The sequence below is a fragment of the Martes martes genome (genome assembly GCF_963455335.1).
Source record: "Martes martes genome assembly, chromosome: 14".
Taxonomy (NCBI): Eukaryota; Metazoa; Chordata; class Mammalia; order Carnivora; family Mustelidae; genus Martes; species Martes martes.
Genome location: NC_137902.1, coordinates 24,034,480 through 24,058,778, shown reverse-complemented (window position 1 = coordinate 24,058,778; position 24,299 = coordinate 24,034,480). Strand labels below are relative to the sequence as shown.

At 42.1% G+C, this 24,299-nt stretch overlaps 1 protein-coding gene across 1 annotated transcript in view; it reads left to right on the top strand.

Moving 5' to 3' along the window:
* The window catches only part of SORCS3 (sortilin related VPS10 domain containing receptor 3), a gene marked incomplete at both ends in the record, with an annotated part of 596,464 nt that overhangs the window by 126,745 nt on the left and 445,420 nt on the right, over positions 1 to 24,299 (top strand). The window lies entirely within an intron of this gene.

The following is a 24,299-nucleotide window of genomic DNA, read 5'->3' as shown; positions in this document are numbered from 1 at the left end:
ACTTGGAAAACAGCTTTCCCTTTTCCTGGTTGCTATGTAGACGAGTTGGAACTGGGAGATAACTCCAGAAGCCATCTGAGCTAGCCCCCTGCCTTTATGCCGTTAAGATACTGCCTCCATTAACAGATGAATTAAAAGAGGCTCAGTGGAGTTTAAGATTCTTAAACCACCCAGGAGAGATGCCTAGCCCAGTGGTAGCCCAGTGGTGATCAATGGTATGTGGAGTGGCCATTTTGTGAACATTCTTTTCAGGTTGGATTTGGGTGGAATAAGGCACTTTATTCTTTTGAAATCCAGGCTCCTTAAGGATGGACTCTAAGCCACCCATTTGGTCCTCAGCTTGGAACACGCGACTCCTGGAGTCTAAGATTTTACATTCTGGCCACTGTGTTTTGGTGACATAGGAAGATTTGGAAGGGCATTCATGCTGCCGTGATGTGGTCGGGAGCTGGGGGAGCTGCCGCAGACACACAGGGTGCCATGCCAGGGTGTCTCCCCTAGTTTTTCTCTCATCATTTGTAAGCAGAAAAGCTCTTCTGTTGATGCATAATGGATTTTCTAGAGTTTTCTGCAACTCTGGGAAAATTGGAGCTCTCCAAATTGGTAACCTTTAGGTGGCTGTGATCAGAGCAGATATTCATATTTTCTACACCTCTTTCTATAACAAAGCCAGAGATTATAATCTTCTGCTGGGTTGTTGTATTTTTGCTTTGGAATCAAATCAGAAAGAAGGGAGGGGAATAGATTAGAGGCATAAGCCTAGAGAGAAATCTGGATCAGTATCTACACTGTTTCCTGCAAATAGGAGCTCATGTTTTGGGGATAGTTAAGAACACGGGGCCCAAGAAAGTCAGAGTTACCCTAAAACATCGTAGGCCTATCCTATAGAGGTATGTAGGCACCAGGGCGTAGAGGGAAGAAGGTAAGGTAGAGAATGTGTGATGGTGCATTCACACTGACCCTGCTGGCCGCTGCCCTGTTGTGAGGTGCGGTCTTGTTGCCATTTCGAGTCTCCTTCCCCTGTGGTATGTGATTGCTTTCTCCTTTCCACTGTATCCCTTTCTGCTTTGCTTCACTAGGTAAACATGCAACCAGTCTTATAAGACCATTTGGCCTTGAAGGCAATGAGTGTTTTATTCCCCGTGGGTTGCTCATAGCATTTGTGCCATTCCTCATGGTGAGAGGAAATGCAGTGAACGTTTGTCCAGGTGATGGACTTGGCAATATTTTCTGCTTTAGAAGGTGAACTTCTTACAGTTCTTCTTCACAGTTATTATTTCCTTCAAAAGAATTCTAATGACTGTGACTTACATGGCCTACCTTTCAAAATTCCTACATTTTTGTAGGTTGTGTAGTGTGTTACCCTGTGGGGTTTTTGTTGTTGTTGTTGTTGTTGTTCTACCCTCAGGTAGACTGTGGGTTCCTTGGGTCTTTCACAACAGCTGTGTCCCTTCTCTGAGACTGAGTGATTTTGGGTCATTGATTTTCCAGGTTTCTCTCTTAATAAGGAGTTTTCCCATGTCAGTATCATGGTTAGGCAAAGGAGGAGAGGAGCCTTGGAATTAGTGCTGGAATATATGTACATATACCTATATACACACATAAAATGTATATGTATATATATGCATACACATTTACATATGAATATATACATGTACATGTATATATGTAGTGTGTACATGTGTAGAAATGCATATGTATGTATATATGTGTATATACTCAGTGTATATATAATTCTAAATAAATGTATATGTACATCTGTAATATATATAATTATGTAAATAGTGTGTATGCAAGATATAATTACATATAAAAGCATATGTGTATATATGCAAAATGTATATGTAATTATATATAAATGTATATGTGTATATATGTATATATGTAGCAGGCATATATATTTTCTCTTTAATCCTCATAACAAACCTGGGATAAGCATCATTATTATCTCTATTTTTGATAAAAGAAGAGCTTTTTATCACTTTAGAAGTGACTCATTTTGAATATCAGATAACATAACCCTGTCTCCTACAGATGCATTTTTTTTTTTTTTACCTAAAGTGGCTGAATAAGAAGTTGAACTTTATATACAATAAACACAGACTCTACAATTAGGATAATTAAAATAATCAGTCTACACTCTTGTTCTTGTCCAAGGTCACACAGCCAGAAATATGTACCTGTAATTCAACCTCAGGTCTGTCTGATTCAAGTGCTTCTAGTCCTTCTCAATTGAAAGGAAACAGTCATGGAGGGCTGTGTTGAGGAACTTGGATTCTGCACCATGGGTGACTGTTGAAAGCTTGGTAGGGAGTGAAGTGTGAGATTTGACTAGACGCTATAATAGGATCATAGTGTTAGGAGTTGGGGGATGGGTGGGAGGCTCTGAGGAGGAAGAGCCATCAGTGCAAGTCCATGGTATCACCATATTCCAGGGGAAAAGTGGGAAACATCTGGACTGACATCGTGGGAACCAAGGATGCAGTAACGCATTATCATTGCAAAGATAGAGTTCTTAGGTCTTAGCCATGAGTTTGGGGAATGGTTAGGTTAGTAATATGGCAGTCATATTTCTGTTATGGGTGCTGGGAAAACAGTGATAACCATTAATTGAGATAGAAATACAGACAGGATCAGGGATTTGATTTAGTGGAAGAGAGAAGGGAGGAGAACGTGTATGATTTTGACATATTGTGGTTGAAGTACCAGTGGTTCAAAAGGTTTGGATTTTTCTAGGAGGCAGTTAGATTTATAGGACTAAAGAGCAGGAAGGAGGTCTGAATGGGAGAGGGAAGGTTTGGATCTGTTGACACTTAGGTGGTAATGAAACTGTCATAGTGGATTAAATTTCTTAGGAATGGAATGTGGAGAGAGAGAAGAGCTGACAGTGGACTCTGGCAATGACCAAAATTTAAGGGGTAGAGTGAGGTAGGGCAGCAATGCCAAAGCTAGAGAAGATGCGGGCAGAGTGTTCGGAGGGGTCAGGACTGGACCTTATGCTTCCGTTCACAGGCCATGGAAAAGTAATATGCAGCTGCTGCTGTTCTTGGTAGCTACCTCTGAAGAGCCCTCAGATCTTCCTGTCTGGATCATTCATCCCTGAGTTTCTGGAACAGTTGTGATTCTCAATACTTTAGTTCTGCTGTCAGACTTCATGCCCATATTTTCATCAGGTGTTGTGTCTGGGATATTGGTTTAGAAGATATCATATGTGTGTTGCTCATCAGCTCTCTGGAATATGGGCTATGCCCCTGTGTACCTGTTTTCCTTCAAGGGTTGATGGTTAGAATATTTTCTGTCATGAGGCCAAAGTGTTGAAGAGCCAAATGGCTGCTTTTGATAGAAAAGACAAACAGGAGCGCCTGGGTGGCTCAGTGGGTTAAAGCCTCTGCCTTCGGCTCAGGTCATGATCCCAGGGTCCTGAGATAGAGCCCCGCATCGGGCTCTCTGCTCAGCAGGGAGCCTGCTTCCCTTCCTCTCTCTCTGCCTGCCTCTATGCCTACTTGTGATCTCTGTCTGTCAAATAAATAAATAAAATCTTTAAAAAAATGTATTTTTTAAAAAATAAGAAAAGACAAACAGTGATAAACAGGGTTCTTGGGCTCAGAACAGATGCTACAGTCTGGGGTGGAGAGGCGTGGGAGCTCCAAAGTGAAATGGCGACAGGAATGTAGGGGATATGGAACAAAAGAGCCTCTATCAGGATTTAATCAAAAGATCCAGGAAGGATACCCAGGTAGATTGTGTGTGTGTGTGTGTGTGTGTGTGTGTGTGTGTATGAGAGAGAGGGAGAGAGATATATTATTTAGCATATAGTTGAAGAGGAGGAGATTTGGAAAGTTACTTCAGTAGACAACACCTACCAACATACCTTCTTATAGATTTTGCTGCCAGGACAAGAACGTTGCTTGGGACTTAGGAGGGACCATACTGAAATTGGACTCCTTGCCTAAGTACCTTGTCTTTCTGGATGCCTTAGCCTAACACCCACATAGGACTTGGAAAGGATGATGAGCCTGTTTCTCTCTGCCCTAAGGAGGGTCCTCCATGGGCTTGGTGGGAGTTACAGAGACGATGAAGACAGACCATAATGGGGCTGATCACTGAGAACAGTATTCTCAGGCATATCAACCCATTTCCCCCTTTTTATAACAAATATTTTGAAACACTCACTTTATAGTACTGAAATGAAATTCAAAGATAATGTAACCTGCCTACACACATAATTAAAATCAACATAATGCCCTGACTCTAATATAAAGGAGAAATAAATGGAGAGTAATTTATAACAAAATAGCATGTATTTCAATAAATGCTCGGGTATGACTACACTGGGGATATAATGAAGTCATCAGCTGCTTGCTCCTATACCTAGAATCATGGAGAGGCAGCTACAAAAGCAGACTGATACAAGTGTGTGGTATTGGCAGTACAAACACTTGCATGGTGTTGCCACTTACAACATGATTAAAAAGTGGCAAATGTCTTTTTTGTAAAATCCTTTATAAATCAAATGGTAGTCTTCTTATAACCTACATGGTTATATGTGCTTAGAAAATTCAGTCTGTTAATACTGTGCAAACCTGCTTGTATGTAAAATGAATTTAGTTTCTAGGTTTGGTTAATGACAAATAGGTTCTTCGTTATAAGAATGTCTGATGGCTGTTTCAAGCTGTGTGAGATGATTTTCCATGGTACAACCCAATGTAGAGTGATCAGCATTCCTGTTTCTGCCCACTAAATCCAGTATTGATTGCCTTGTATCTCCCAATTTTCAAAATGCTAAGGGCCAGTGGCTGCCCTGCCGATCCATATGAGGTGTCCAGTAAAATGTATATATATGTTTATGTATGTATATGTATGTGTGTATACACATTTATACTTACATACATATATTATATAATACACACACACACACGCACGCACACACACACTTGGAGGTAGCCATAAATAAATAAATATATATGTGTGTATATATGTATACATACATTTATACATATGTATATGTGCATGTATGTACACACATATAAATATATATGTGTACACACACACACACACACACACACACAAACACGGTGGTAGCCAGAAAAAGACCAGTTCTACTAGGAACTGAAAAACCATAGTTACCTGTAATCAATCCTTGGGAACCACAGGAGCTGTCCCTGGTGCCGCTTAGACTTTGGTGCAAGCAGCACCAGGGACAGCTCCTGTCGTTCCCAAGGATTCACTACAGAACCTAAATGCAGCTTTTTCAATTCTGCAGTTTAGACCAATTCCATGTCTTACTTGCCACTGTAACACTTCTTTGACCCTGGCTTCCTGATTCAAGGGTACAGTTACCAGCGTTAGCTTTCTCCATGATGTAAGTTGTGTGCCTAATGGCCAGGCCATTGGTCAGGCCTCCTTGCCCTACTTTGGACTGAGAAACATCCTGAGTGGTGATGTAGCTTTGGCTGAACCTTTTTGGTTGGATCAAAAAGAGGAAAGGATCACAAACTAAGATACTTCCTAGTAATGTTCTTTTGTGTGGGGGGGGGGGTTCCATGAGTTGTCTACCTTTCAGCTGGGTGGAATATTGTTGTTTTCTCACATTTGGATTTAGCAGGGTCTGAGATTCCCATAGTTTGTTCTGTGTTTGTGAAAAGCCTGTCAGTGCCATACTTTCTGTAGCCAGAGCTCTTAGTAACATTTTCTGTAGTGTGAGACTTGTGGGAGTTCATCTAGTGCATGGATGTGGCAGTGAGTAGTGGTTGGCTCATTTGGTGAGATACTTAATTCTTTTCAGTTTGCTTTTGATCCCTTTAGGGCATCAAGGAGAGAATCTCAGTTTGGGGCTTGTGTGTCTTAACACCTTTCTAACACTTGGTAATCTCCTATTTTAACCAAAAAAGGTGGCTTCAGTCTCAGAGCCCACAGCAGGGGACAGTATTGACTAGATTTTAATGGTCTTGTTTTCCTTGCTTTGCAATTATTTTCACGATTCCTCTGCATTTATGGCAGGTGATATAGATTTTCCATTTTGGTAGCAATACCATGTTTTCTTTTGAAATCAATTAATTTTAGTAAGAAGAACCAGTTTAAAGAAATACATTGCATTTAGTACAACTGTTACACAAATGTAGCTTGCAAAGAAGGTAGGACAAGAAAGATTGAAGTTTAGGAAACACTGACATTTTGTATCATTCAAGGAGCAGGTGCTGGGTGTAAAACAAGTTCTAGGGCAGAGGCAGGCCACACTTTGAGGATATTGGCTGGTTGTCAGGTCATTAAATTATGATTTCTTGCACAGACCCACTCCAGACTATTTACTATTCTTGTTGCTGTCTTTGTCCCTGGATAGGAAAGCAGCATGTTAATGCCTCATATAATTGGTGATAGATGGCCCCAGCCTGTCAGTCTCTGACACTTTGAGTGTTCAGTAATTTCATTATCTGCCCATTTCTCTACTCTTTGCAGTGTAGCACTTATGACAAGGTGGCACTCATCCCTAATGACATGGGCTGGGCTGAGATTCCCAAGAATCATTTTGTCTTTAGGAGGGGTGAAATTCTTTGAAAGAGGCATTCCCCCCACCCCTTTTTAAGTCCTCAGTTTAGAACAAAGCAAGAATCTGGGCCAAGAATATTTGCTGCTGTAAAAATAGAAAGAAAAATAAATAGCATAGGTAAGAAGGCTGTACGATGAAATTTTAGTGGCTGATGACACTGCTTGAATTAAATGTTCTCTAATTCAAAATGGAGTCAAAGTTTTTTTTTTTTTCTTCTGAATGCATATTTTAAAGCAAACATGGATGTGGGTTGGATGTCTACTGAATAAATAAGATCAAAGGAGCCACATTTGACATTGGCTTGATGGTGCCATACTGTTTGCTAAATATACTGTTTGCCAATTTTGCTGCTATGGAAAAGGTACCAAAACCTTGAGTTTGAGTCAAGTATGATTTTTTTTTTAATTGAGAGACAGTCCACAAGTGTGCTGGGTACTTATACGATGTTGAGTGTAATTGTTGGTCTAACTCTTATGGGCCACATACATTTATTTCACCTAATCTTTACAGCAAACTGTAGCTATGGAGAAGTAAGTCTTCATACAGGTTAAGTCAATTGCCCAAAGTCACATAGCAGGCAAGGTAGGACTAGGATTTGAATTTCACATCTTTCACTAATGTCTCTACAATCAAAACCCATGCTTTTGGGACTTAGCTGCCTTTTTCTTAGAAGAATTTTTCTAGCCTGGGTGGTAGAAATATTTATCCCCATTGCTTTTTTTGTTTTAATTGGAAAACTCTCCTAAAGATAAAAATCACCCCGGGAGACTGAAAGACAAAAACAAAAATGAAAACCCAACACCTTGGATGTTTGAATAAAAGAAGAAGGAAAAAACAACATATATGGGTTTCTGGGCCCCAACCCAGATCTAACTGAATCAGTGATTCTGAGTGTGGGGCCCGATTGTCTAACAAGTCCAGCAGGTGTTTACAGTTATCAGGAAAGTTTGGAAAATGGCACATAAACTCATAGGGTAATCCCAGGGGTTATAGTTGAAATATTTAATAACCTTGGAGAGACTAGGCCCGATCAGTCAGGAAGGACACTTGCTGTTACTGGAGCATAGTTCTAGAGGTCTTCTCAGGGTCAAGCCTTAGCTTCTTGGGTACAGGATGTGGGAAATGCTGGAAGGGCTAAGCAGGTGGGTTTGGGGCTACTTGGGTGGTGGTGGGACATGGGGAGGGCTTGCAGCAATAGCACTTTACTAATGGGCCTAGGACTATGTTAATATTTTAACTGGCAGGGCTGTACCGGTGAACACCAGCTGAGTATCAAGCTGGCAGTAAAGGCTTCTTTTTCTTTAAGGTTCCTATTTCTCAACCCTGAGCCGTCTGCTGGAGAATCACGGGAAAGCTCTTTTTAAAAATGCATCTTTGGTACTACAACACACCTATCAGAATGATGAAAATCCAAAACACCGACAACACCAGATATTGGTGAAGGTGTGGAGCAACAGGAACTCTTGCTCACTGCTGGTGGGAATGCAAAATGGTCCTTCCATTTTGAAAGGCAGTTGGGTGGATTCTTAGAAAACTAAACATACTCTTACCGTCCAATGTAGCAGAATTTGGTATTTAACCAAATGAGTTGAAAACATATGTCCACACAAAAACCTGCATATGGGTGTTTATAGCAGCTTTGTTCATAATTGCCACAACTTGGAAGCACCCAAAATGTCCTTCAGTAGGTGAATAGAAAAATAAACGGTGGTACATCCATACAATGGAATAGTACTTGGTGTTAAAAAGAAATGAACTACCAAGCTGTGAAAATCCATGGAGGAACCTAAAAGGCATATTATTAAGTAAAAGAACCCAATATGAAAGGCTACATACTGTATGATTTCACACTATCACACTATCACATATGATTTCACACTATCAATTCTGTGATATTCTGGAAAAGACAAAACCATGGAGACAGTAAGGAGATGAGTGTTTGCCAGAAGTGAGCGGGGAAGGAACAGGGCACAAGGGGTGTTTAGGGCAGTGGAAAGATGCTGTATAATGTTGTCATGGTGCATACATATTATTGTGCACCTTTCAGAACCCTCTGACTGTATGACACCAAGAGTGAACATAAACCATGGGCTTTTGGGTTAGACTCAGTCAGTTGCTTAAAGAACCTGCACGTATATATATTTCCTTCCTCACACCTGGTTACTCTGATGGTGAGGCTAACCTTTATCTTAAACTATTAGTTTCAAAAAACACCTCTGCTATGAAGCATTCCCTGATTCAGCTAGCCAGGACTGACTCCTCCTTCTCCTGACTTTGTAGAAATTGATGACTATGCTCATTTTTAATTTGTGCATTTTCACTGATTTTAGTAGAGGGAGGCGGCTTTAATGTAGTGGCAAGGGGCATAACCGGATGGCCTTGGGTTCAAATTGCATTTTAGCCACTTATTGTTGGTGTCATCTCGGGAAGTCACTTCATCTGTCCATACCCATGCTTCCTCATCTGTAAACACGGGGAAATTAAAAAGGCCTGTCTCATTTGGATCTTAAGGCTACTAGGTTAAGGCACCATTGCTTTTATTGTTCATTTTCCATTTTATCTCCTAACCTGGAAGGAGATAGTGTGGGGAATGGACAGGCTCTGTAGCCAGACAGGTCTTTGATTCTGACCTTGGAAAAATTCTTTAAACTTTCAAACCATAATTTCTTCATTTGTGAAATGGAAATACAAATGCCTACCTCTGGTATATATGTATATATAAATATAAAAAATTTATGCATTTATTTGAGATAAAGAGTGAAAGAGAGAACATAAGCAGGAAAGGCAGAGGGAGAGGGAGAGAGAATCCCAAGCAGACTCCTCACTGAGTGCAGAGCCTGACAGAAGGCTTGATCTCATGACCTTGAGATCATGACCTGAGCCAAAACCAAGAGTTGGATGCTTAATCAACTGTGCCATTCAGGTGCCCTTCTGGGTGTACTTTTGAGAGTGAAAAATACACCAGTAAAGGGCCCAGTTCTGTGATTGGCTCAGTCTGTGCTAATATCTCTGAGCCAATATCTCTTTTATTCCTGTCGCTTATGCTGCCATAAAGACAGTGAGTATTATGTATTGCGGTGCAGTGCAAATGGAATCTTTGAGGGTAAGATACGAATCTGCTGCGAAGATAATTTTTACATCTGAGGACTTTCATCTGGGCATGTATGTTTTGAAGCAGAGCCTGAAAGGAGGAACTAACACACTGAGGCATACGTTTAGTTCTAACACCAGAATTGTACATGAATTTACAGATATGTAAAAGCTTACAGTGTCATTGTAGTGTATGGCAAGGGCAAGCTTCAGATCCTGTTTAAAAATTTGAAAGTTTCACTTCTGAAGGTCTTAAGTTTAAACACGGATAAGAATAGAACGTACAATGATTTTGAAAGATCCTGGCTTCTTTGATGCTAAAATGGGATTTGTATTCTCTGAGATCTACTTCCCTTTGCCAGCTCACTAAGCAATTGCTCACATTCTCTCTTTTCACTTTATTATATTTTAAGACATTTTAAATATTTTGGTGAGTCATTCTTCTTGGTAATTAGATGTAGTGATTAGAAGAGCTTTTATATTCCAAGGCATTAAGTTTCTTTTATACACCTCAACATCATCATTTTCAGTAATGATCTAGTATTTAACACTGGTTTCACGAAGATTCTGGATCTCTGAAGCCAAGAGAGGGTGAGTCTGTCAGGTGATGGGAACAGAGGACGAAAAATCTCCCGATTCTGGCTATATTTAACAACTGAATCATCTAAGATGAGAGAGTAGAAGAGAATAGAAACTGAGTAGCACTTGCAATGAAGTTAGGACTTAGGGGTTTAAACAACGGTTAGTTTTCAGCATCTTGTAATAGTTCTTGGGATTGAGATACCACTTTCAGCCTGAGCTGATAGATCTCTTTGGGATTTAAAGAAAGAGATACTAGGCTGAGGTTTCCCCCAGAAAGCAGTGGGCTCATTCTGGGAGAGGTCTGGTGGCAGCAGTGCTAAAAAGTGGAAAATGTATAGGACTGTGACCTCCCAGCCCCACATCTGAAGTCCAGATGTAGGAAAGGCAAAGAGATGGAAAGAGCTCTGTGTTGCCATAGTCCAGCCCCAGGACCCATTTAGGACCTACAGAGCATCTGCATAATGGCGTTCCCTAAAAAATGAAGCCTAAATAGAATCTGTTACCATTCAAATCTATGAACAACTTCTAGTCATTCGAAGAGGCTGTCATTCTGGTGTTGGGGGCAAGTTGGAGAAGATCTTGGAGGTGGGGTAGGAGGCATCAAATTGAGGGTTTTTTTTTCCTTCCCTTTTTCTCCTTCCCTCGTACACACTTGATTACTTAGGTCATGGGGGATCTGTAGCCATGACACTCAAGAGTGCTGAGGTTTGAACAAGGTGGAGATTTGTTTCTCTCTCATGTCCAGGTGTGTGTGGATGGTCCAGGGAGGGGAGGGGGCTCTGCTCCACAAGCTCATTCAGAGGCCCAGGCTTCTTCCATCTTGTTGCTCTACCTCTAAGTTTGTCCTTCCCCCATGGTTGAAGCTAGCCATTGTCATGTCCGTGCCCATAGTGAGTGAGAAAGGGAGCAATTTCATTTTAAGGAAGTGACTCAGAAATGGCACACACTGCTTCTACTCACATTCCACTGGCAAAAACCCAAGTCTCACGGTCACTTCTAGCTTCAAGGGAGGCTGGGGAATGAAATCTCTAACTGGAAGGAGACAAAAAGGTGGTAGGAGAAGTTTCAGCTTTAAAGGGAGAGAGAGAAATGGGAGTTGGTCATCTTTGTCACAGATCCCATCCCTTAAGTCAGTGGCCTTCTGATTCTACTGTCAGATCCCAAAGGTTTCCTCACATTCCTTGGTGAGTCTGCCTTTGGGGGATGGAAGGGCTGTGGGGCTGAGCATTCAGGCTCCAAACCTTTCCTCACCTAACTTACCTTGATTTTACTTTGTTTTAAGCATTGTATTTACACATCGATTTCCTTTAAAGAAAGAATGGGCTAAAATATTTTTATAAACCACTGCTGTAAGCACTTTCTATAATCCTCTATAGTACCCATCACTGGCACTTTTTTTTTCCTTCTACCTATCACCTTTCTCTCTTCCTGGGTATCTCTGGGTTGCTGTTTATAAGGAATGCATTTAATGTTCCTGCGTGAGTTCCCCAGGCTCATTTACTCACTCAGGCTCTTACTGCAGGTGAGTGACCCCATTATGGCTTCTGAATTCTCATGAAAGGCAGTATTTTGTTCCTGATCGTTTTCTACTTTAACTCTTCCTTGGAGGGCCCTCCTTTAGGGCTCAAGGTCTCCCTCCTTGACTAAATTTACTGCTGTCACAGAGATCTTCAGCTATCTCCTAAAGCTGGTTTCAAACCCCAGGGAAAGAACCATCTGTCCTTGCTTACCGCACAACACTGGGACCCAGATCAAACCTGAGGACTTAATTTTGGGTGTCAGTCCCCCAGTTGGTGGGTGTACATCTCCCATTTGCCTCCAGCGATGTAATTACCTTGTTGGGATCAAGGAGTCTATTATCTTACTAATAATACCTAGAAATTGTTTAGTGCTCTATGGTTTGCATAGCTTTTTCACATGGGGCGCCTCATTTGATTCTAACAAGCACTTGGGAGAAGGGATTTTCCTCATTCCTATTTTAAAGTTGAGGAGACAGTTGATAATCAAAGGTAAGGGGCTTGGCCCAAGGCAACACAGCTCCTAAATGACAGAATCAGGATTTGGACTCCATTCTTCTAGGCTATCCCTTCATGAGCATAAATTCTTGTTTATACGGACTGTAGAGAGGATGAAATCGGTTGTTGAAAGTTTCTTTCACGGTCCTTGCTTCATGGGAGGGTCACAGAGTGAATAATTTCCTTCCTTCTTTATCAGACCTGGTACTTTTATGAAGGTGCCCTCATTTACAGTATTTTGTATGCTCTTATAGCCCTGGAAATAGGCAGAATGTGCATAGTTACGTCCATTATATAGATACAGAGGCTAAAATAGATGAAGTGGCTCTACCACCATCACATAATTAGCAGCAAAATCCACCAACTGAGACTTAGTGTTGTCCCTTTCCATGAGCTTAGCTGCATCTTGGAAGTGGGATCCTAATGCACTTATTTAATTTTTCTAAATATTTATTTATTTATCTTAGCGGGGGAGGGACACACACACACACACACACACACACACACACACACACACAGAATCCTTAAACAGACTCCCTGCTGAGTGCAGAGCCTGACATGGGGCTCAGTCCGAGGACCCTGAGGTCATGACCTGAGCTGAAGCCAAGAGATCTACGCTCAACCTACTGAGCAACCCAGGTGCCCCTAATGCATTTATTTTAAAAGTTGATAGTTGATATTTATTTATTTATTTTTAAAAAAGATTTTATTTATTTATTTGTCAGAGAGAGAGAGAGAGAGAGAGAGTGTGAGCACTGGCAGATGGAGGCAGAGGGAGAAGCAGGCTCCCTGTCGAGCAAGGAGCCCGATGTGGGACTCGATCCCAGGACGCTGGGATCATGACCTGAGCCGAAGGCAGCTGCTTAACCAACTGAGCCACCCAGGTGTCCCTGATATTTGATATTTAGAAGTTAACAAAGCTCCTGGTAGAGGTAGAATAAGATTTGGAAAATTGATACCAGTCAGGAAGCCAGAATAGATGCCACATCATATGAATTGGGCAGACTTATTTGATTTCTACCAAAAATACTAGAGGTGGACTGGCTGGTAGGTGTTAGCTTCCTGTGTGCCTTATGAAAAGATCAACTCTAGACACTCAGAAGTTTCATTAACTCATTCCAGCAAGGAGGGCATAAATAAGTAGATAAATAGGGGAAGACAAACCACGAGTTGTCATCCTTGGCTGATTCTTAGGTGCTGCATGGGACTAATTTGGTTGTCCAGTAGAGCCCACCCAAATCCAATGAACACCTGTTCTGTCTGAGTCATCAGGGGGCTACAAACTATGGTCCCTGTGTGTCAGTTTTGTACTCTTGAATAGAAGAAGAGTAAGGCTAGGGTTCTAAACAGAATATTTATGACTAAGTCCAAGTCATTCCTCCATTTTAGGTTGTCTCCTCTGAGTTGATTTTCTGTGTGCCCAGAGGTTGAGTCTAGGTGTAGAGAGTTTGGGAGCTTAGTTAGAGATGACACAGTAGGAGTATGGGTAATGCCCTCAAGTAATAGCAACACAACACTTGATTGTGACTAATGAGGTTGGGGTGAAACTGGAATAATTACTCTGGTGGCATTGTAAATCAGAAGAGTTGCTTTAGAAATCAGTATGACAGGTAGTACCCAAAGCTATGGCATTGATCATGGCTTTTGATTCAGTAATACTACTCCTTGGAATTTATCCCTAGAACTTGCCCTAAAATGAAAGAGGCTACATCCATGGCAAAAAAAATCCCATTTGAAACAAAAAGGGAACATAATAAGATATATTCCCTTATAAAAATAATGATCATTTATGAAGTCTTTATGGAAAAATGAGAATACATTTATGATAGATTAGGTGAAAACAAAAAGGTAGCTCAAAATGGTATATGTTGATCACATATAGACTTCGTCACAAGTCTGTACAAAGGTCTACATTTCATCCGACCAGAAAGGAATCCTAAGGCTAGGAGAGGTAGCATGATGATGGATGACTTCTTTTTCTTCCCAGAATTGTCTTTTGTTCTGTGGCTTTCATAATGAAAGCATATGGCAGAGAACTAAGAGATGTTCACCAGAGTAGGGTTTGCCCTGAACTGTTGAGACTATTCCGCTTTAGTTGATGACAAACTCTGGAAAACTCTGTGGATCCCAGGGCCCTAGGGGCAGAGCCAGTTTCCATAGAACTTGTAACTGGACCGTTTTCTTCCAGCATTCTTAATGCTTCCGGGAAAACATCCCAGGGCATACACCCCAGGGAGCATTTACAGACAATTCTGGACTCTTGCTCTTTTTAAGAAACTTTTACATTTTTAATTGAAATATTGTTGACATACAATCTGAACTATTGATCTTAGGAAGCTATTGCATCCTAAAATCTCTTCACTAAGTTACCTGTACTGTGTGTGTGTGTGTGTGTGTGTGTGTTGGGGGTGTTCGGTTTTGTTTTTGGAGGCTTCAACCTACCACTGCTTATTTTTTCAGTCTTTTTTGAGGGACAGTGTAGAACAAATTAGCTTTTGGGGTTTCTTGATCCATGGTGAGGTTTTAAGGGATCCCTGAACACCCTGATATTGAGTGGAAAATTATACGTTAAGTGTATGTTTCTGTGGAGAGAGGATCCATCATTTCGTTATTTTCTTTTAGAACACTTTGAGCCTCTGAATTAAGGTGAACTGAACTGAAGGCTCAGGGCAAGGAGGCAAGTAAAGAGAAGACCAGAAGGAGGCCACATGAGCTGCCTTCTAAAAGTTTAAGAATCGCCCATTCAGAGCATCTCCCACTGGTGGGGGTGGGGAACAGCGTCTCTCTGCTGAGTGCCTTCTCCATCTCTCTGATCCCTATTTTTTTTTAAAACTTGAGTTTGATTTTTATAGCTGAACTTGGTGAATGTGAGGGTGACAGCCCAGAAGTTAAAATCATTCTGTGGCTTCCAACACTTGCTGTTCTCCCAGCTTGTAACAGATGGATTTATCGCTATTATTCCATAGAGTATGATGCATGATGAGGTCGTCCTCACACCAGAAAAAAAAACCCTTCATAATTTACCTTCAGATCTGGGTTTGAATGAGTGCTGGGAGGCCTGACTCTGCCATGGTGTGAAATGGATTCCCAGGAAGGGGTATGGCTCAGTTTTCTGACCTTTACAGCATATTTAAATACATATTATGGTGTTCACGGTAGTAAATAATATAGCTAAGGTTATGCACAGAGGAGAGCTGAGGGAAACATTTGCAGTAAAGCTGTGGGCTGCCCTGGCGGGGAGACAGGCACTTGGCTTTGAACTAGAATTTGGAATCTGGGTGGGGGAGTGACAGCAAATATTTTCCACATGGGTGCCAGTTACTTTGGCACTGAAAGAACTAAGACTCCCAAAGCTTCTAGACAAAGTTGGTTTCATTGATTCAGGGTATGTTCTGCTTCTACGAGGTGCTGGAGGACGTAAGAGTGGATCTTCCTTTATTTTGCAATTCACCAAGCATTTATTTAGCACCTACTGTGTACTTGGCACTATTTTACGTGCCTGGGATATAAGGACATGGCTTCTACCTTCAACTAGCTAACAGTAAACAGAGATGGATAGAAAGAAGTAAGTTATGTTAATGCACAAATGAGTGGAAGCACGTATGGAGCACGAAGATAGCATGAAAGAGGGACTGTGTAGAGAGTGCTTAGCTCTGTATGGAGAACTCAGGGAGAGGTTAAAGTACAAAGGTAAAAATATAACTCAGGTTTTGAAGGATGGATAGGAGGTCACCTGTAATGGTGGCTGGGAAGGACTTTCCAAGTAGAGGACAAAGCATATGTAAAGGCCTGGAGGCAGAAGAGAGAATGGGACAAGGTAGTTTCCATTGCTGTAGGCTGAGTGAGGTGGTAGGAACTGTTGGCATGTGAGAAAACTGGGTTCCCTCATGAATAGGCCTGGTGTGCTGTATTATGAAGGGAAACAAACTAACATTTACTCAATGCTTACTTTATACCAGATCTTCTGTTGAGCACTTCAGATGCATTATGTCATCAAGAAGCAGGTGCTAGTATTATCTCTATTTTACATTCAAGGAGACAGAGGCTCAGAGAAGTCAAGTAATTTGTCAGAGATCACACAGCAGAAATGGGCTGATGGTAATTTAGGAAAGTGTTAGTGATAAAGGCTGAGAAGTAAATGGATTGGAGAATATTTAGGAGAAAAAAAATCAACAGAACTTGATGGTTTGGATATAGAAACACGTGGGAGAAGACGAGGAGGGGATTTGAAGATGATTTCTAGATTTTTGTCACACGCAATGGGAAGGATAATCATGTCATTCCCAGAATACTAGAGGTTCCGGGAGGGAGCACAAGAATTCCATTTTAAGTGTGCTGGGTTTTAGATACCTTTAAGATATATAAATAGAGATTCAAAAGCTGAAATAAAGGTCTATGTGTCACACATATCCCATGACTCAGTGGCTTAAAAAAAACATGTAATTGGCTTAGGACTGTGTGAGTCAGCAGTTTGGGCTGGGCCCAGCTGGTCAGTTGTTCTGGTCTTGGCTGGGCTTCCTCACGCATCTGCTTCCTGCCCACGTCGGCTGGCCTCCTAGGTGGTGGTCGGCCGGGTGCCCCTGTGCCCCCCCCCCCCACCCCCCGGCAGCAGGCTAACCCAGGACTGTGCTCCTGGTGGCAAGGCAGGCAAGGATCTTAAAGGGCACGTTGAAATGCAGTGTCTCTGGGGGACCAGGCCCAGAACAAAGGCACCATTGCTTCTGCCATAGTCTTTGGGGGAAAACAAGTCCAAGCCAATCCAGATTCAAACAATGGGGTCATATAGCTTCTGGCTCTCAATGACGGAAGCTGCAACTCACAGCTGGAAATGTACGTGGGTGCTGGGGTGTGTGACAGGTGGGGCCATCACTACGGGCAGCCACCCTCGTGTGTCCTTCAGGAAAGCAAGACCCTTCTGTACTTTCAGAGCTCATCTTCCCTCTTCCACCTTCCAGCTCTTACTCACATCTCAGCCACCCTCCTCTAACAGGCGTTTTGTGGTTGTCTGTTGTGTGGGTTGGCCACGCTGTGAGCTGCTGGGGATGCAGAAGGGAAGGAAGCATGGTCTTAGCCCTTGACGCTTAGGGCAGTCAGGTAACTGTTCATGGTGAAGGCGAAGCCACTCCACGTGTCCCAGACGCTGCCTGGTGTCCTGTATCCAATGTTCCTCTGGTGTTACCACGGTGGCAGCCTCGGTCCCCTGGCACGGGGTCTGCTTCCTGTGGGGGTGCAGGAAATGTGTCACCCACCAGTGGGCTGGGTTATTTCTGAACAGGCTTCAGACAGAAAGCACACTCTCATGTAAGTAGAGCCATATGCCACATCTCGAATGTGAAAATTTAGCCACCACTGAATCATCTAGAGATGAAATAAAGGTTATGAGACTTTTAAGGCAGAAATAAAGGCCTTTCAAGTCTATTTTTATAACATTTCTGATTATAAAAGAAATACGAGTATCGGAGTATCTATTAAAAGAAATTAAAAAATATAAAACACGTAATGAAAATAAAAATCCACGATCATGCACAGATGATTATGTGAACTTATCTGAACATTCATTTTGTAAAATGAGGTTAATACCATAGATAAAAAAAATTTTGTTGAACATTATCTTTATTGAGAATATACATATATGCATATGCATTTAAAAACTTTTGTTGGTATTATATATTGTGTTTTAGAAGTTGCATTTTACACCTGACAGGGCACAATTATACATAATTCCATACTTTAAAATAAGAATGTGAGCCTACAATTTTATCTTGTCACCTGGAAGTACCAGAATGGACCTTTCCTTAACTGTTGGTGTTTATGTTGTGCCTGGTAGTTTGTTGTTGTAAACAATTGCTGTTGTGTCCTTCCTGGTGCCTAAACCATTGTGGGCATTTTGTCTGGACGTTGTCCTAGAAATGGACGTACTGGGCCAGAGGCTACAAGCATTTTTTAAAGATTTCGCATCATTGTTGAGGAATTGCTTTGTAGAAAGGTGCTGGAACAGTTACAGTCTCAGCCTCTGGATTAGCTGTGATTCAAGAACTCTCTGGGTGGACTTTGTAGACGCTTTCCCAGCAAGTATTTGTTTATCGTTTCCTTCCTTAAGGTTTTGTTCACTTATTCGGTAAATATTTATAAAGAGATAAAGTAGGTAGGGAGAACCAAAAATAGCAAAGATGGGTCATTATACAACTTGATGCATTTGTTAAAACTCAAAGGACTGTGCACCAAAATAAGTATGTTTTACTATATGTGAATTTAAAAAAAAATAAGGTATGACTAAGGTATGTTCATCACTTAAAGGAACTTAAAATGCAGTGAAAGACAAAAAAAAATGCAACGAAAGACATAAGATAGGCACACAGCAATTCCAATACCAGACAACATATTAAAGTACCATATAATGAGGGAAAAAAATACTGGCACATTTTGTGTGCTAGGGGCTGGGCCAGGTGTTTGGCACATCCCTTTATTTGCTCCTTTCCTGGGAATACAGAGATGGAAAGTCAGAGTGCTTGCTCTCAGAGGCCCCAGCTTCCTGTGGTCAGACCTGCAAACAGTCACCACCGCCACGGGATGGTCATTGTAGTAGGTGTGCACACACACAAGGAAGGAGTCTGCCTGGGGCAGCGGAGGCTGGCTTCTGAGAAGAGAGGCAGTTTGGTATGAGACACAAAGGAAGAATAGTGCTTCGCCTCATTTCTTGCTCACAGTTGTTTGAAAGGCAGGGACCTCCTACTTGGTGTACAGAGGAAGAAACTGAGGCTTATTGCAGAGGTTAAGGGACTTGCCCAAAGCCACTGAGCTTAAAGTGGCACACATTCCGCCTAGGTCCATCCTCACTGGGTCCCTAGAGAGGGACTGGGGTTGAAGATGAGCCTTGTGGAACAGGGCAGAAAGAGTTAGAGCTGGACAGGGCTCTGTGGCTGGGAGTCGATGGGAGAGCAGAGGTTCATTTACGGGAGTAGTGCGTGCAGATAATGGGGGAGCCAGACCTCAGAGTGCATTCTATCTAGATGGAGGGCTACAGGCTTTAGTTGGTAGGTAGAGAAGCGATTGATATTTTGAGAACAAGGAAGTTGCCTGCCTGGGAGGTGTGCATCAGGACAGGTGAATCTGCTGGTAGTGGCCACAAGGGTTAGATGAGGGGGAGGGGAGACTTCTGTCTCTCTTGGGGAACTGTCCCGCGGATTTCTGCTGTGCTGGGGAAGGTGGTGCATCCTAGCCCAAGCTCAGTTCCACCTCTTCCAGGATTTTGTTTGCTGTAGAAATTCTTTTACTAATTTACTCAAAACAGTAAACTCGGACCTAGATTTTGTTGTATTATCTCAGTTAAAATAGCAACAAAACAAAACCTCTTCCACTCAAATATAGATTTCCTTTCTATTTTCCTTCTCCACTCTTGGTTCATGATTCCAAAAATAAAAAGTTTTGTTTTCTTAACTGATAACAACACACGATGTTGAAATACTCTGGGAGTCGGGAGTCATGAATGTGGTGCCTGGAGTGCATAAGAAGGGGAGAGGCTGGGCCTGTGAGTCCCAGGCCCCAGAAGAAGCCATTCAGGCAAGAACCAGATCCTTCCTGTCAGGTGGTCTCGGTGAAGCTGGGGCCAGTGGGTGCCCTGGGAGGACATAGTGGGGCAACGCCGTGCTGTTCCCCAGGAATCTCAGCTGGGAAAGGGGAACATGCAGAGCTTCCCAAAGTATAGTCAGAGTTGTTGGCTGTTGGGAGGAAATAGGGGCCAATTCCACTTCCATTTCTCTGTTATGAGGGTGTTTTAGGTGAGTGGTGGGAATCTGAATTCCAAGTTTTTTTTTTTCTTAAAGCAACAGAAAGAAGGACCCACCTCTTTCTTTAGCGCCATGGTTTGCCTCTACCTCTAACTCCGGGACACTGGCAACTTGGTCTTGAGCTCCAGAATCATCCTTCGGAGAGTTTTTGTTTTCATGTTCTACAAGGCCCCTGCCTGCTTCACCCCCTTCCCAGTTTCATCTCACTTTGATCTGCCACCCTCCAGCCTTGCAGACTTTCCTTTGGTTTCGTAAATGTGCCAAGGTCTTTTCAGCCTGAGGGCCTTCACCACTACTGTTCCTTGTGAGGGCTGCAATTTTTTTTTTCCTGCAGTTCTTTATGCTGCCAGCTACTTCTCATGGTCCATTCACGATTTAGAAAGGGCAGTTCTGATCTCTGGATGTGACAGATAGCCCCTTTACTATTTTTTTTTAAATTGAGAAAACTTCACTGTAATTTGTAATTATACATTCATTTCTTTTTTTTTTTTTAAGATTTTTATTTATTTATTTGACAGACAGAGATCACAAGTAGGCAGAAAGGCAGGCAGGAGGGGGGTAGGGAAGCAGGCTCCCTGCTGAGCAGAGAGCCCGATGCTGGGCTCGATCCTAGGATCCTGAGATCATGACCTGAGCTGAAGGCAGAGGCTTTAACCCACTGAGCCACCCAGGCGCCCTTCATTTCTTTGGTTAGTCTACAAGTATCATCTTTATTATAGATTTAATACTCCCTGAGAATGGGGATAGCTTATTTATGCACTAACATATATATATATGTATGTGTGTACACACTAATATAACGTATATACACAATATATATTATGTGTGTGTGTGTGTGTGTGTGTGTATTAATATACATACTTAGCTCAGTGGCTCCAGCATAAACGTGGCAATATAAAGAGAGTGCTTTGATGTCATGAGCATGATTTGTCAAATGATTGAACTTGAGATATTCCATTTCTGTGGCCCCACCAGCTCACTTCTAGAGTGAATGGACATGAGCATATTACATATCCCCAGAGCAGGGAGGCTTTCTTTTCAAGGTTGGGCACACTGGATTAGTCCTTCCTTTACCCCTTGGTCTCTCTCTCTTTGTGGGTGGGTGGCACTGATGGCCCAAATGTGACATTCCACTGAAGATCCTTGGGCCTGGCAAACAATTATGTTAAAGGGAAATAATCCATCTCTGCCATGAAACAAAATTTGGAACTAGGACGAGGATGTTTCCATCGGTTTGTTGAGGAAAAAAAAAACTATTTTCCTTCTATCATTATCAACATTTTAGACCCTCTAAAACCTGTTTCTTCAAGCAGGGAAAAAAAAAATTCTTTCATTGATAAAGTATATCTGGGTGAGTTAAATTTTTTTTGGGGGGGGGAGGTTTCCACGAGTAGTTTAGGAAAACATGGTTTTTCTTTCACCCTATTCCAGAGTAACTTTGGAAGTTACCAAGTAGAAATCGGTCTGTGTTCTGTCTCGATCACGTGACATCCTGCTAGAATCTCTCTTGTCTGAAGAGCTTCCCGATGTCGGTCACTCAGTGTAGTGGGCGTGGTGGTGTTCTGAGTCTCAAGGCATATTGAGGAAGCAAAACCAGCTTTCCTTTCATGTTGGAGACGGGGTTCAGATGCTTTCTGCTCTCTCTCCGGACCTGCAGTGATAGGTGTTGCTGGCCTTTTCTGTTCTTCCCTCCCATCTTCCTGCCCTCCTTTCCCATTCCAAGGACACACACCACCCAAAGTAATTGAATGAGAGCCTCCTCCAGAGCTAGGCTTTTATGGTGCCCCAGCCTCAGCTGTCCCTCACTCCAGTCCTATGCGTGAGATCATCTTGCTCTTCCTGACCATCAGGCCTCTGCCTTTGTACATGTTGTTCCCTTTGCCTGGAATGTGGCTCCCTTCCTCTCCCACCACCAACCACTGTCTCCTTATGGCTTCCCCTTATTCATCCTCTTAGGGCCCAACTCAGATGTGAGTCCTCCTCCCGGAAGCCTGCTGAGAGAGAGCCTTCTCTTTACTGACAGCACTTCACGTGACGCCCATCAGAAGCACTCTGTATTGCGCTTGTATGTTCCTCTAACTCACTACAATGTGAAACGCTCTGTGGGAAGCGCAGGACCGGCTTTAACTTAGCTTGGTGTCACTAGCACGCATCCTAGATCCGACGTATCAGTTAGTGAATATGCAGACTATTTTATTTGCGCCAAGACCTTTGGCAAAATAAAACACAAGTTAATTATTTGTACCTAGCTCCTATTTTAAGTCTTTCAGCATTATTACGTCTTGTAAATATAGTTGATAACTATTCTTCCTTTTCTCTTTATCTTCATCATTAAATCCAAATTGAGCTCCGGTCTGAATGACAAGTTCAAAGATACTCTCCGTGGATACACTTGAAAGAAATGGGAAGACACAGTCCCTATTTTCAAAAAGCTGGCAGTCTCAAGGAAGAGGCAGGACAGACAAACGGTATTAGGAGAAGGATGTATGTGCATGATGATCGCTGACAGGTCACATAATCCACACAGAGATTAATAATGGCCACAGTAGTGAAGAACAATGCAGAAGTCAGCCACTGGGGATCCTGTAACATAGCATTCTCAGATAACGTTTAAATATAAATAAATAAAGATTTGAAATTGATATACAAAGTAGGTTCATCATGATCATTCATTTAAAAATATTACTCTGTCTTGATTGTCATTTATGACCGTATTTAAGGGGCATATATTTGCATTGCCACAATTACATATTAAACAGACACACTTTTTGAAAGGTAGGCCTTAGGCTAAGTCAATACCTAAAACAAAAACAGTTTTTCATTATGTATATAACTTCATAGAATATGATCTCATTAATACCAAACAGGTTTCTCAGTGGATATACATATTTATAGGTAGCTATAATAAGCATCAGCATACTCTTTGCTCTAATTTGTGACTTAAGTATGTTTCTACATTTTCCCCCTGTATTAATAGAGGCATGTAGCTTCAGTGTTCAATTTGTGGGAACAATGTGGAATTCATCATAGAATATAATATTAATTGCTTGAATATGTCTGTGCTGTTGGGTATGTAGGTTGTTTAATTGTTTCTTCTCCCCCCTGTGAGGGATGGCAGTGTTAGGAACATTTCCATACAAATAGCTTTTTTCTTTTCTACTTTTGAATGCTTTCTTTGGAATGTAAAAGTATATTACCGGAAGTGGAATTAGCAGAGTAATGGGCATAAATAGCTTTGTCATTCTGCTAGAATGTTCCCAGCTAGGCCTGGGCCAGCACAGGGTAGAGAGGATACTTGTTTCTTTAGACTTCATAACTTCAGAATTAATTTTCACTAATTTAAATCATATCCCGGCATTTCAAAAAGGAGTTAATTTGCTTTTCTATATTCTGTTGGAATTGGGCCGCTGGGTAGTTGTCCTGCCTTGGTTCACTCTACGTTCCTTTATGGAGAAACTACTTGTCTTTCGCTTTAATATATCCTTGCTCTGTTGCCTATAAGCACAGCTTTGGGTCTTAGACCCAGACGGTTATCCTTTCCAGTATAAGGGAAAATAGAACTGAGCTGTGTCACTTTGTTAATTGTTTCTCTTGTATTTGTCCTTTCCCTCCCAGCTATTTTCCACATCACACTAATGACACCTGTCTCAGGTCCCATGTGTAGGAAGCTCGTGAGCTTAGTGGATTCTTAGCTATGCCCATGGGGCCAGGAGGGGACTGAAGCAGAAGCTCATTCACCTTCCAGGCCCACCAGAGGCTTTTGTAAATTGTCTTGTGTTGAGTAAAGAGCAAAGCTTTGAGGTCCGGCTGGGCTCGAATCCCAGTTCTGCATTGTGTGACTGATGGAGGTTTCTTGGCCTCTCTGAGCCTGAGCTTGCACAGCTGGATGCTGGGGAAAACAGAACCTGGTTTGGGGGGTTGTTTGGACCATCCTATTGGTACTACTTAGAGTGTTCTCTCTATCTACTTTCTACCTCCTAGCACTTACATCTCATCCTTCTCTCTTCTACCTTTTACGAGAAGTGGAACCTTCCAGAGCTAATTCTAATACCAGCTAATGTTGCTCAGTTTCTTTCTATGTGCCAGCCAGTGGGTTATTGATTGGTGGTTTTATTCTTTGTTCCTTACTGCAGGCCTGTGAGGTTGGGGTGCCTGTGGACAGAGGTAGAGACAGGGGTTCTTGCAGGGGGCACATAGAAAGTGGTGTTGGATTGTGAATCCAGGGCTGTTTGCTTTCAGGATTTGGGCTTTAACTACTAGACGTTTAGTCCTGAGGGC